At 36.7% G+C, this 12,026-nt stretch overlaps 1 protein-coding gene across 8 annotated transcripts in view; it reads right to left on the bottom strand.

Annotated features, from left to right (window-relative positions):
• The window catches only part of VPS13B (vacuolar protein sorting 13 homolog B), an 805,186-nt gene that overhangs the window by 67,356 nt on the left and 725,804 nt on the right, over window positions 1-12,026 (bottom strand). The window lies entirely within an intron of this gene.

The raw sequence follows: 12,026 nt of genomic DNA, 5'->3' as shown, positions 1-12,026 counted from the left end.
ATAATGTTCTTGTTGTTCAGTCACTAAGTCGTGTCCGACGCTTTGCGACCCCATGGACTGCAGCATGGCAGGCTTCCCTGTCCTTCGCTATCTCCCAGAGTTTGCTCAGACTTATGTCCAGTGAGTCAATGATGCCATACAGAAATAAAACTGACATTTTAGGAAAAAGGTTTAGATAATATATAAACAATATTTCCCTTCATATCATATATAATTTTTAAAAGAGCTAACCAAAGGTTAATCACATGAAACATTTTCCAACTAACAGAATAAATAAAACTTTGAAACCATTATATAAGAGCTATCATAATGGGCTCTTAAATACATTAAGGACTTCATGAGAATTGCCATAATAATAAAAGTCTTTTGATAGCAACATTATTTTTTAGTTTAAACATTAAGAGGAACCCTTATAAAGTGCTTAAACTTGAAAATTTCCCAAGGTCATTGTTCATCATAATGTAACATTTGGTGGAAAATTCAGAGAGAGATTTTTTGTTTTGTTTTTAAATATCTTAAAATATTTTTAAAAATCTGGTAACTCATCTCCCTGCTTTTAATATGGCCCCACTCAGTTCTTCTTCCATACAACTGCCAGTGATCTTGTGAAATCAAAAGGCTACCAGTCAGATGATTTCTAAAAAAGAAGTCTAACAGCAAAAAAAAATTAAAAAAAAAAAAAAAAAATCTGGACGGCAAATAAAATACCTTTAGGGAAAATTTGGTTTTATATACAGTCTTCAACATAAAAGTACCAGAGTATCTTTGATGTTTAAATATTAGTTACAGGGAAAAAAAAAAGAAAAACAATAGTGGTGTTTGGAACCACTTCAGTTTTTGTAGCAGCAACTGGGAATACAGCTCAGGGTACACACAAAACTAAAAGAAACAAAGAAAGTTGTTTTCTTTGGAGAGACTAGTAGCTGGAAATGACAAAAACTAATGAGGCAAGGTACTTAAGGTCAAGCTCAGCTGTATTTTTCTTGAAAATTCCATAGCCTCTAAAGAAAGTTTTAATGTACACAGCGTAATTTTAATGAAGGAGTGTTCACATTTGCATACGAGCTCAATCTTAGGTAGCTGTTCACTCTGTGTGCACAGCGTTTAATGATGAATGTCACCAAGGAATATGCTGTCAGGTTTTGCTTGGCAGCTATTTGTTCTCAAAACGTTGGCACATATATCATATATATTGTCTTTGAATTATGAAAATTCAGATATGTTTGGAGTTAGTGCACACAGAAAAGTTAGGTGGGAGAAAAACATGATGTTTCTCCCCACCTGTATGACCAACAGAATATTTGTAATGTCTGGCCTGCAGTTAAAAAGCATTTAAATATCATTGACAACTACATGTATATATAAGTTAATAGGAAAAGAATGACATTCCTTGGAGAGAAAAATCTACAAAAAGGAATTCAGGAGGCCTAGCAGTACTTCAGCTGTAGAACCCCAGTACTTCAGTACAGTGCCCAGTACTTCCCCTGGGTAGGCAGGGTGCTCAGGTATCCCTGGACATCAAATGAGGGTGGAAAATCCTGTACCTGTTGGACTGACTCACTAAATTTCACTGTTATAGGTACTGAGAAGTCTCCATTTAATAACAAATACCCATATGTCTATTTTTATTTCTATATCAAAGAAACTATAAAATCAGGCATAAAAATGTGAAATTTGTATTAGATTGCCTAATCCTAATGAGACTTGTTTCTATTATTCATCCAATGCATTTTTATTTGTCAGATACTATAAGGAAGGCAATATGTGAAAGACTATGGAGGGCATAAAAAACAGCTTTGGTCTTTATTCCACAAGGAGCTTAAGATCTTACAGGAAAACTAAGGCCTGTATAACTAACCCACAAGAGGCATTAAGAGAGGTACACGCTGATACAGGAGTCTGGAAGAGAGAGGGCTTGTTCAGGTTGCTGTGATTATGAGAGCTTCCTAAAGCATTTGGGCCTGAGAGTTTGGGTAGGACTTCAATTGGTAAAGATGACAGTCACTGGCCAAGGAGGACAATCTGAGAGGTGAAGTCAGAAGGTTTGCTTGGGGCAAAGTTCATAGTCTCAATTGGCTGGAGAAGAAGAAATATGTCAAAAAAAGAGTGAGGATAAGGTCTGAGAAGCAGATCTAGATGGTGGCCAGCCCTGATGATTTGCTGAGCTATGGAATTTGTGCTTTATTCAGGAATTAGCCTTGTGTACAGATAAGCGATGTGTTGAAAGGATGGTGAGAGCTGAGTGTGGAGGGGTCTGGACAACTGCAATAGAATGAGAGCAATGTGGGCCAGAAACAGGAGAGAGGAAGTATTGGCCTTAACAAAATATCACTATCCATTCTGTCTAGAGCCCACGGTGTCTTTAACGTTCTCTTAACAATTTGGAAATTTTCTTTCCCCTTGTTTCCATTAAGTTTCCCTTTCAGATTCACTTCCTTCACCATCTTTCTTTTCCATTCAGCTTTTTCACTCTCTGTGGCCTACTTAGCTAGTGTCTAATTTTTTCCACTGGGGGGGAAAACAGTCAAATAAGAACCACTCTTGTTTGAACTTTTCAGTGGGAAATGAAATGAAGTATAAGGCAGGTTGTACAGTAGCCACACTCAATGGAAGGCCCCAAGGGGCTACACTGACATTTTTTTCTAGCAGACTGCCCTACTCCAGGGCCACATTGGCAGCAAGATCAAATTCCACTGAAGACTCCAAATGGGAGCACAGAACTTTCCACTCATTTTTTTCAATAAAAAATAAAACTTAAAACTGAATTACTGATCAGGGGCTTGGGGATCAGCTCTCAGGACCACCCACAGTCACATCCAAAGGGAGAATTCCTGACTCGACAGATTACAGAGGAAAGAAAAACAAAATGAAATCTAGGATAACAGGGTACACCAAGGAAGAGGAAGCGGGGGGTGTTAAGAAAAAAATTTAAATGATATCTGAAATATAAATGAAAGTACTAGATACTTTTCTTTGACCTTTATTTCACTATTCATTTAAAAATTGTTATCAAGATGCTTTGTACCTAATCAGAAATTGAAAATTTGTCTTCAGAGTCATTTGCATATTTTTTGTACTTTATAGTAATTTATTGTACAGTAATATGCAATGTTCCAAAAAGAAACTGAAAATCTAAATAATGTAAACATATTCCTCCAATGTATTTTATTCTTGACAGAAATTTTAGTTCTGAAAGTTATGTGAAATGCAAGTGAAAGAAACTACTGAATATATGCTTGTAGTAAATATATAGTATATAATATATATTAATATATACAAAAGCTTAAGCATCATATTTGTTTTTTAAACTTCTAAACTCATATCTATATCCTAAGAGCCTAGTGCACAGTAGGCACTGAATGAAATAACTGTTGAATAAAAAATCAGGATTTTTGAAAAATAACCAAAATAACCCAAAGCAGATATCAAAACATTTTAGTGGTGATATTTGGGCATAAAATATCATAAAATGAGAATGAAATCAAAATATTCAGAAACAATTTCTATTTTGAGTGACCTTTCAATACAGATTTGCTTTACGTGGATAACAATACTAGATTAAGCTACACATCAATGAAATCCGTAAAATCTATAATTCAGACACTGCAACATGATACTAAAGCATAAAGTAGACCCTAAATGATATGTACTAGGTAAACATGCAAATGAAAATTAAGTTAAAATATGAACAAATTCTTGTCTATCCAAAATAACATATAAAAAGCTACAGATCAAATTAAATAGATCAAAGCTAGATTGCTTGTTTAGAATGCACAAGTGGAACTGACAGTACACTTCACATCAATAAACTAACATGAAAACAAAATGAAATATGTTGCTCATTATTGCTTTTTTAAGGCCATTGAATTTCAGGATGTTCAGAGTATCTGAAATAATGCTAGAAAATATCTAGATAATTGCTAATCCTTGGTGTCACTCTGATTCAATATTAGAACTCTTAGGACTCTATATCTCCTTTTTATATTTATAGAGCACAACCTAAAAGAATGATAAAGTAGAAATAAATCAATTTGAATTATTTTCTAGTGGACAACTTGGATTCTTTGATGCAGTATATTTTGGAAGAAAGAGGAGAAAAAAAAAGATTTCCAAATCAACCTTTCAGGGGGTGATATAATGGTCACTGTCATCACACAAGTATCAATGACACAAAAGATGATAGCTTACACGTAGGTTTTCTCTCAAGACTGTTTGCGTTACATGAAAGCTACAAATTCTGTGCAATTGCGTAAAGCAACCTCTTACAGGAGAAGGGAAACCTGGCACACTCAAAAAATGGTTAGAATGAAAATTGTACCTGGAGAGTAATCTTTCTATCAAAAATCTAAGCTTCAGATACTCACTGGACTCCTCAATTCTAAACAGGAATTTATCTTGATATAATAATTATAGACATGTGCAAAGATCTACCTAGATGTATGTTTATTCCAGCACTGTTTTAATAATGAAAATATGGCATTACTAGGTCATTAGTCAAATAAAATATAGCAAAAACAATAATAGCTATCAGTTATTAGACATATACTTTGGGCTTTCCTGGTGGCTCAAACGGTAAAGAATCTGCCTGCAATGCAGGAGACCTGGGTTCGAACCCTGGGTCAGAAGGGCCTCTAGAGAAGGGAATGGTGACTCACTCCAGTATTCTTGCCTGGAGAATTCCATGGACAGAGAAGCCTGGCGGGCTACAATCCATGGGGTTGCAAAGAGTCAGAGTGATGACTGAGCGACCAACACTCACTTTTTCTTTCACTTTCATGTGTCAAGCAGTGGGCTAAGTGCTTTTTATACATGCTCTTATTTATTCCTTAAAATAATCTTTGGTGGGAGATACTTCTATTTTATGAATGAAAAAGCAAGCTGAGCTACAGAGAGGCCACAGTGCTCAAGAGGGCAAGGTTTAAGATTTGAACTGAAGTGTGCTTACTAAGAATCTCTCTTCTTAATCATGCTTATACTATAGAATCCTCTGAAACTATTGAAAAAAAAATCGCAGCATGAAAAAAATGAACAATTTTACTCAGCCAAAGATTAACCAGAAAAATTCGCATTACAAAAAGATATGTGCAATATATACCTCATTTTTATAAAATGAACAAAAAGTATACATGTCTATTCCTAAAGGGAGAAAAATGGCTAGAAAATATACCAGAATGCTAACAGTGGTTATCTTGGGGATGTGAGCTTTAACTTTACTTTTTATGCATGTGTTTTGTGTGCTTTTATGTAATTTCCAAATTTCACACTATAATATGTATTACTTTGCAATCAGATAAAAATTAATGTTATTAAAATCAAAAAAGTTCAACAGAAAGCATACAGAGCCTTCAAGTAAAACGAAATTAGACATTTCTATTTTAAAAACTCAAATTCAGCTTCCTGCATGAAGTCTCCCCACCTGTCCTGGTCAGTGTCACAGATTTACTATTTGCTCTGTTGGCATTTTGCTGAAAGGGTGACTGAGACTCAGTTCATTTCTGAGGCCTCCATCTCTGCTCTTCACACAAGGTCTGGCTTGCTGTATTACTTACTCATATGATTCCTCGGCAATTTAATGAAATTATTTGAGGGTTTTTTCCCCCCTAAAGCAAAAGGTTTTTCCCCTCAATTTAGCAAATATTTTCAGGATTCATATCTACTAAATGCTCACCATAAGCCAACTAACTGTACTATACATGGTGGTGGTGGTTTAGTCGCTAAGTCGTGTCTGCCTCTTTTGCGACCCCATGGACTGTAGCCCGCTAGGCTCCTCTGGTCATGCGAATTCCAAGGTAAGAGTACTGGAGGGACTTGCCATTTCCTTCTCCAGGGAATCTTCCTGACTCAGGGACTGAACCCATGTCTCCTGCATTGGCAGGCGGATTCTTTACCATTGAGCCATCAGGGAAGCCCACATGGTGGAGAGAGAGACAAATGAGATGCACACTAAAATTCTCACAGTATAGTGGGAGAGAGATTTAACAAGAAAAAGTATAGTGTAAAATTTATGAGAGGAAGAAAAAATTGTAGGACTCTAGAAGCAACTTAGCAGCAGCAGCAGCAGAGTTATTATGCTTGCGTGTGTCCTAAGTTGCTTCAGTCGTGTCTGACTCTTTGCGACCCCATGGACTGTAGCCCATCAGGCTCCTCTGTCAATGGGATTCTCCAGGCAAGAATACAGGAGTGGGTTGCCACACCCTCCCCCAGGGGACCTTCCCGACCCAGGGATCAAACTCTTGACTCATGTCTCTTGCATTGGCAGGGGGGTTCTTTACTGCTAGCGCCACCTGGGAAGCCTTATTATGCATGGAGAAGTTAAACAAGTGACCAGAGATTGACATATTTTACTTATCCAAGGAAATAACATGAAAAAAGATACTGGAATAGAATAAAAGACATTTTTGTTATTTCTCATAAACAAAAGCAGGTGACAGCTTAACTTGGATTGGTTTTTCCTGTACAAAATTCATGTCTTAAAAAACCACACTGACTGCATTACAAACAAGTCATAAAAGTAGCATACTATAGCTTTAAGTAGGGAAAACCATTAGACCATTCAGGTATGACCTAAGTCAAATCCCTTATGAGTATACAGTGGAAGTGAGAAATAGATTTAAGGGACTGGATCTGATAGATAGAGTGCCTGATGAACTATGGACGGAGGTTTGTGACATTGTACAGAGACAGGGATCAAGACCATCTCCATGAAAAAGAAATGCAAAAAAGCAAAATGGCTGTCTGAGGAGGCCTTACAAATAGCTGTGAAAAGAGAAGCGAAAAGCAAAGGAGAAAAGGAAAGATATAAGCATCTGAATGCAGAGTTACAAAGAATAGCACGGAGATATAATAAAGCCTTCCTCAGTGATCAATGCAAAGAAACAGATGAAGACAACAGAATGGGGAAGACTAGAGATCTCTTAAAGAAAATTAGATATACCAAGGGATCATTTCTTGCAAAGATGGGCTCGATAAAGGACAGAAATGGTATGGACCTAACAGAAGCAGCAGATATTAAGAAGAGGTGGCAAGAACACAGAAGAACTGTATAAAAAAGATCTTCACGACCCAGATAATCACAATGGTATGATCACTGACCTAGAGCCAGACATCCTGGAATGTGAAATCAAGTGGGCCTTAGAAAGCATCACTACGAACAAAGCTAGTGGAGGTGATGGAATTCCAGTTGAGCTATTTCAAATCCTGAAAGATGATGCTATGAAAGTGCTGCACTCAATATGCCAGCAAATTTGGAAAACTCAGCAGTGGCCACAGGACTGGAAAAGGTCAGTTTTCATTTCAATCTCAAAGAAAGGCAATGCCAAAGAATACTCAAACTACCTCACAATTGCACTCATCTCACACGCTAGCAAAGTAATGCTCAAAATTCTCCAAGCCAGGCTTCAGCAATACGTGAACTGTGAACTTCCTGATGTTCAAGCTGGTTTTAGATAAAGGCAGAGGAACCAGAGATCAAATTGCCAACATCTGCTGGATCATGGAAAAAGCAAGAGAGTTCCAGAAAAACATCTATTTCTGCTTTATTGACTACGCCAAAGCCTTTGACTATGTGGATCACAATAAACTGTGGAAAATTCTGAAAGAGATGGGAATACCAGATCACCTGATCTGCCTCCTGAGAAATCTGTATGCAGGTCAGGAAGCAACAGTTAGAACTGGACATGGAACAACAGACTGGTTCCAAATAGGAAAAGGAGTACGTCAAGGCTGTATATTGTCACTCTGCTTATTTAACTTCTATGCAGAGTACATCATGATAAACGGTGGGCTGGAAGAAGCACAAGCTGGAATCAAGATTGTTGGGAGAAATATCAATAACCTCGGATATACAGATGACACCACCCTTATGGCAGAAAGTGAAGAAGAACTAAAAAGCCTCTTGATGAAAGTGAAAGAGGAGAGTGAAAAGTTGGCTTAAAGCTCAACATTCAGAAAACGAAGATCATGGCATCCGGTCCTACCACTTCATGGGAAATAGATGGGGAAACGGTGGAAACAGTGTCAGACTTTATTTTTTCGGGCTCCCAAATCACTGCAGATGGTGACTGCAGCCATGAAATAAAAAGACGCTTACTCCTTGGAAGGAAAGTTATGACCAACCTAGACAGCATATTTAAAAGCAGAGACATTACTTTGCCAACAAAAGTCCGTCTAGTCAAAGCTATGGTTTTTCCATTGGTCATGTATGGATGTGAGAGTTGGACTGTGAAGAAAGCTGAGTGCTGAAGAATTGATGCTTTTGAACTGTGGTATTGGAGAAGACTCTTGAGAGTCCCTTGGACTGCAAGGAGATCCAACCAGTCCATCCTAAAGGAGATAAGTCCTGAGTGTTCATTGGAAGGACTGATGCTAAAGCTGAAACTCCAATACTTTGGCTACCTCATGTGAAGAGTTGACTCATTGGAAAAGACTCTGATGCTGGGAGGGATTGGGGGCAGGAAGAGAAGGGGATGACAGAGGATGAGATGGCTGGATGGCATCACTGACTCGATGGACATGAGTTTGAGTGAACTCCAGGAGTTGGTGATGGACAGGGAGGCCTGGCGTGCTGCGATTCATGGGGTTGCAAAGAGTTGGACACAACTGAGAGACTGAACTAAACTGAACTGACTGATAGCTTTAAATCTTTGTGCAAACAATTTACTGTCAATATAATGTGGAAAGTTAACTTTATATTATGAACTCATTGGCTTACATTCTTCTAATAACCCATGGGATTTTGATCCTGCAAAGGAAAAGAGTCAAACTGGAACAAAAATCATTGTTTCACGTCAGATCTTGCTCTCAAAGCAGCCATGTGTGCAGATTCTTGGGGATGAAGAGAGGTGAGAGTTAGGGAGAGGACCTGCCTGAGAGAGGATGGTACAGAAAGGGAGGCTGAAGAGGCAGTGAGCTCTTAGGTCAGGAATTGCCACTTATTTTCACAGCACCAGTCATCAATAAACACCAGAGTGTGAAGCATTAAAGGCAATGAAACATAGTAACTGATAGACGTTTGGCTGTTTGAAATTATGCTGTTCACTATCTGGCTGGTCTTTCTATATATATTCAGAAATAGTAGCTACCAGGAAACAACAGATTCTAGCAGCACCCCACTGTTTATTTTTATGAATGGTTATCACAAGGCAAACACTGATGAAGGAAGAGTCAGGAAAAAATAAACAAAAAAACAGTTGCGTGAATGAAGCAAACTGTAGCTCTGCATGACTTTTGACAATTCACAATAACAAAGAAGCATGGGAGGATGTAGAAACTTTTACCTGTGTATACTTGAGATATTAGGAAATGCCAGCTGGAAAATGGGAAGTAGAACAGGAGTTGACTTTATTATCTGGCCTTGCAGCTGGAGAATAAAAATCATCATTCCTCAAATAATATAGTATAACAAAGGGCAATCCATAATATGATATAATCATTAATAAATAGCAAAAAGGACATAAAAATAAGCCATGAGACCTTTGAAAAGATACTGCAAAGCAAAGGAAAAAGCATATGACTGACATTTACATACTAGAGAGAAAAATAAATTAAAAAAAAACAAAAAGAAAAAGTCAGGTGAAGAGTAGTGGCACTTTTATATATTATCTACAAAACTATGATGCTTAATGAGTATTCCTTGCTAAAAAGCTACCTAAATAGAAATTATCTAAATTAGAGAAAAATAATTCACTTCACAATTTTTTTTTTTTTTTCAAAAAGATTTAAGGAGCAAATTTTCTCATTAGTTAAAATACAATGCTATGTATAACTTTCGGGGAACATATTAATCGTGAAATCAGATATAAATGTACACAGTAAAAAAAAAAGCATGAAATGATATATAGGCTTGTTTTAAAAAGGTCATTTCAACATTACACATATCTGTTGTTTTCATGTTTCTAAAGCGCATGGGCTTCCCTGTATTTAAACGACATACAACTGGAAAAACAGGAGCTGTGACACTAATAGCTGCCTTAAGTCCAGAACTGTGTGATAGTCTTTGAGGCTGTTCATCCTTAATGCTACCATAAGAGGCTGAAAAGTAAAAATTCAGAGAAATTTTACATGTATGCTTGTGTGTCTATACAGAAAAGGGTAGTCTGTCTATAAAATAGGAAATAATTCACTTTAAAAAAATAATTAAATAAAATAAATACAAACAATAATTGCTTAATTGAGTGACACTAATAGTCAGAAGATTTTGGTGCTGGGTAGACATACTCTTGACAGAATGATAGTGAATGATTGTCATGCTCATGGTTGAACCCAGCTCCTCAGTGAAAGAGATAAGGGTAAGTTGGATCGAAACAATAAAGAATACTTTAGGTAAGCTGAGAAATGGAAGCCAATAAGGTAAGCTGGAGACACTGTTTGATAGTCATTCAGACTTGGATAAATGTTCTGAGCTTGTGAGCCAGATTGTCAGTTCTTGTTTGTTTGAAAATCAATTTTGACTAAATACAAATATAAACCATGGAGGAAATCTAACAAAAATTTGAATAAAATTGTTCTTTTAAATTTTCTTTTAAAATGTTCATTCATCATTTAGCAAAATTTAGTTGAATGTAAAATAGAAGACATGCCAACATGTGTTCTAAGAAAAGATCAGGTAGTTCTATGCAATCTGTAACTTATTTTCAGTCATCATGGCCATTTAGACAATTAAAATTGTTATGCCTAATTTTTAATTAGAAAAAAAAGAAGTCAACAGATGGGATACAAAAGACATCCAAAATTTTTACAGTTATTTATTTTCATTTAACTAAACTGCCTTGCCATACTAAGAAAACATTTTTGTAAAGGTTAAATAAAGTATTTTATGGCAACCGCTGCTTCTTAGTGCCTGTATAACAAGAAACATGAGCCAGCCAAAGTTGTGCAAGTTGGTTTTCTTTCCCAGTAAGGGAATGTGGTATCTAAGACCTTGTCCTAACTCATTTAATCCCCAAGTGTAAGTCAAGCAAGTCAAATATGAACTAATGCCTGAAGGGAAGTCCCTGACTCCAAAAGTATGGATTATTTCACATTTATCTTAAAAATCTGCTCTCAGAGTTCTTAAAATTCACTAACTTGGCAAGTCAGGAATTATCATGAGAAATGAAATAATTTCATAACTATGAAGTCATCCAACATTCCATGCATCTGACACTCATTGGGCTTGGCCATGTCTTGGGCATTATTCTGACCTTTAGATAATAAGCTCTTCAATATCCTGCTCAGCATGGAAATAATTAAAAAGTGCCACAGTGTAATAGGTATGCCATTGTCTTTAACAGAGTTAATGCTTTTGTTACACAGGCTTGTGGTAATATGTTATGATTAACCGCAATCACATTCTGAATGCTGAAATCTTTATAACATTCTTAATCAGTATTTCCCATTACTTACAAATGGCAAAATACCATGCTTTAATGGTCCAGCTGCATTCCCTTTCTCCAAGCACTCTGTATTAAAATTCACATTTCAAATTAGTTCAGTCAAGGACCTTTATGTTTAGACATCAAGAATTCACATTTGCAGAGCACTAGCTTGTGAAAAGCCTTTGAGTGTCTTGTAAAAAGCTTAAGGAAACCTCAGTACATTTTTCTCCAAAGCTATATTTCAATATCGAAAATTTATTGCCAGAGAAGGGATGGCGAGACCATTAGCAGCACCAGTAGTCACTCCTCTGGGTGCTTCACAGTTGAAACAATCCCCAGTTGTGCCCTTTTGTGAAGGCTTGTACAAAACTCTAGAAATCAGTCCTGGGACTGGATAAAGTGTCTTATCACAAACTGTCTTTGCTACTTTCTTGTGGAAGACTTCACAAGTCTTAACAAGGTCACAATGCAACCATTTCTACATAGTGACTGAAATATACAGGAAAAAGAAAAAAAAAACTCGACTCCAAACTTCTTCCTCTCATTTAAATAGAGTAAATGTATTTACCAACAGAAAATGAAGAAATTCCAAACATCTCTATCCACTAGATATTTAATGACCAAAACTGCCAGGGTCCCGTTTACTGGTGACTTCAACAAGGCATTATAACC

This window comes from Bos mutus, chromosome 14 (genome assembly GCF_027580195.1).
Source record: "Bos mutus isolate GX-2022 chromosome 14, NWIPB_WYAK_1.1, whole genome shotgun sequence".
Classification (NCBI taxonomy): domain Eukaryota; kingdom Metazoa; phylum Chordata; class Mammalia; order Artiodactyla; family Bovidae; genus Bos; species Bos mutus.
The sequence above is the reverse complement of the archived record's forward strand: the minus strand, read 5'-3'. Positions and strand labels throughout refer to the sequence as shown.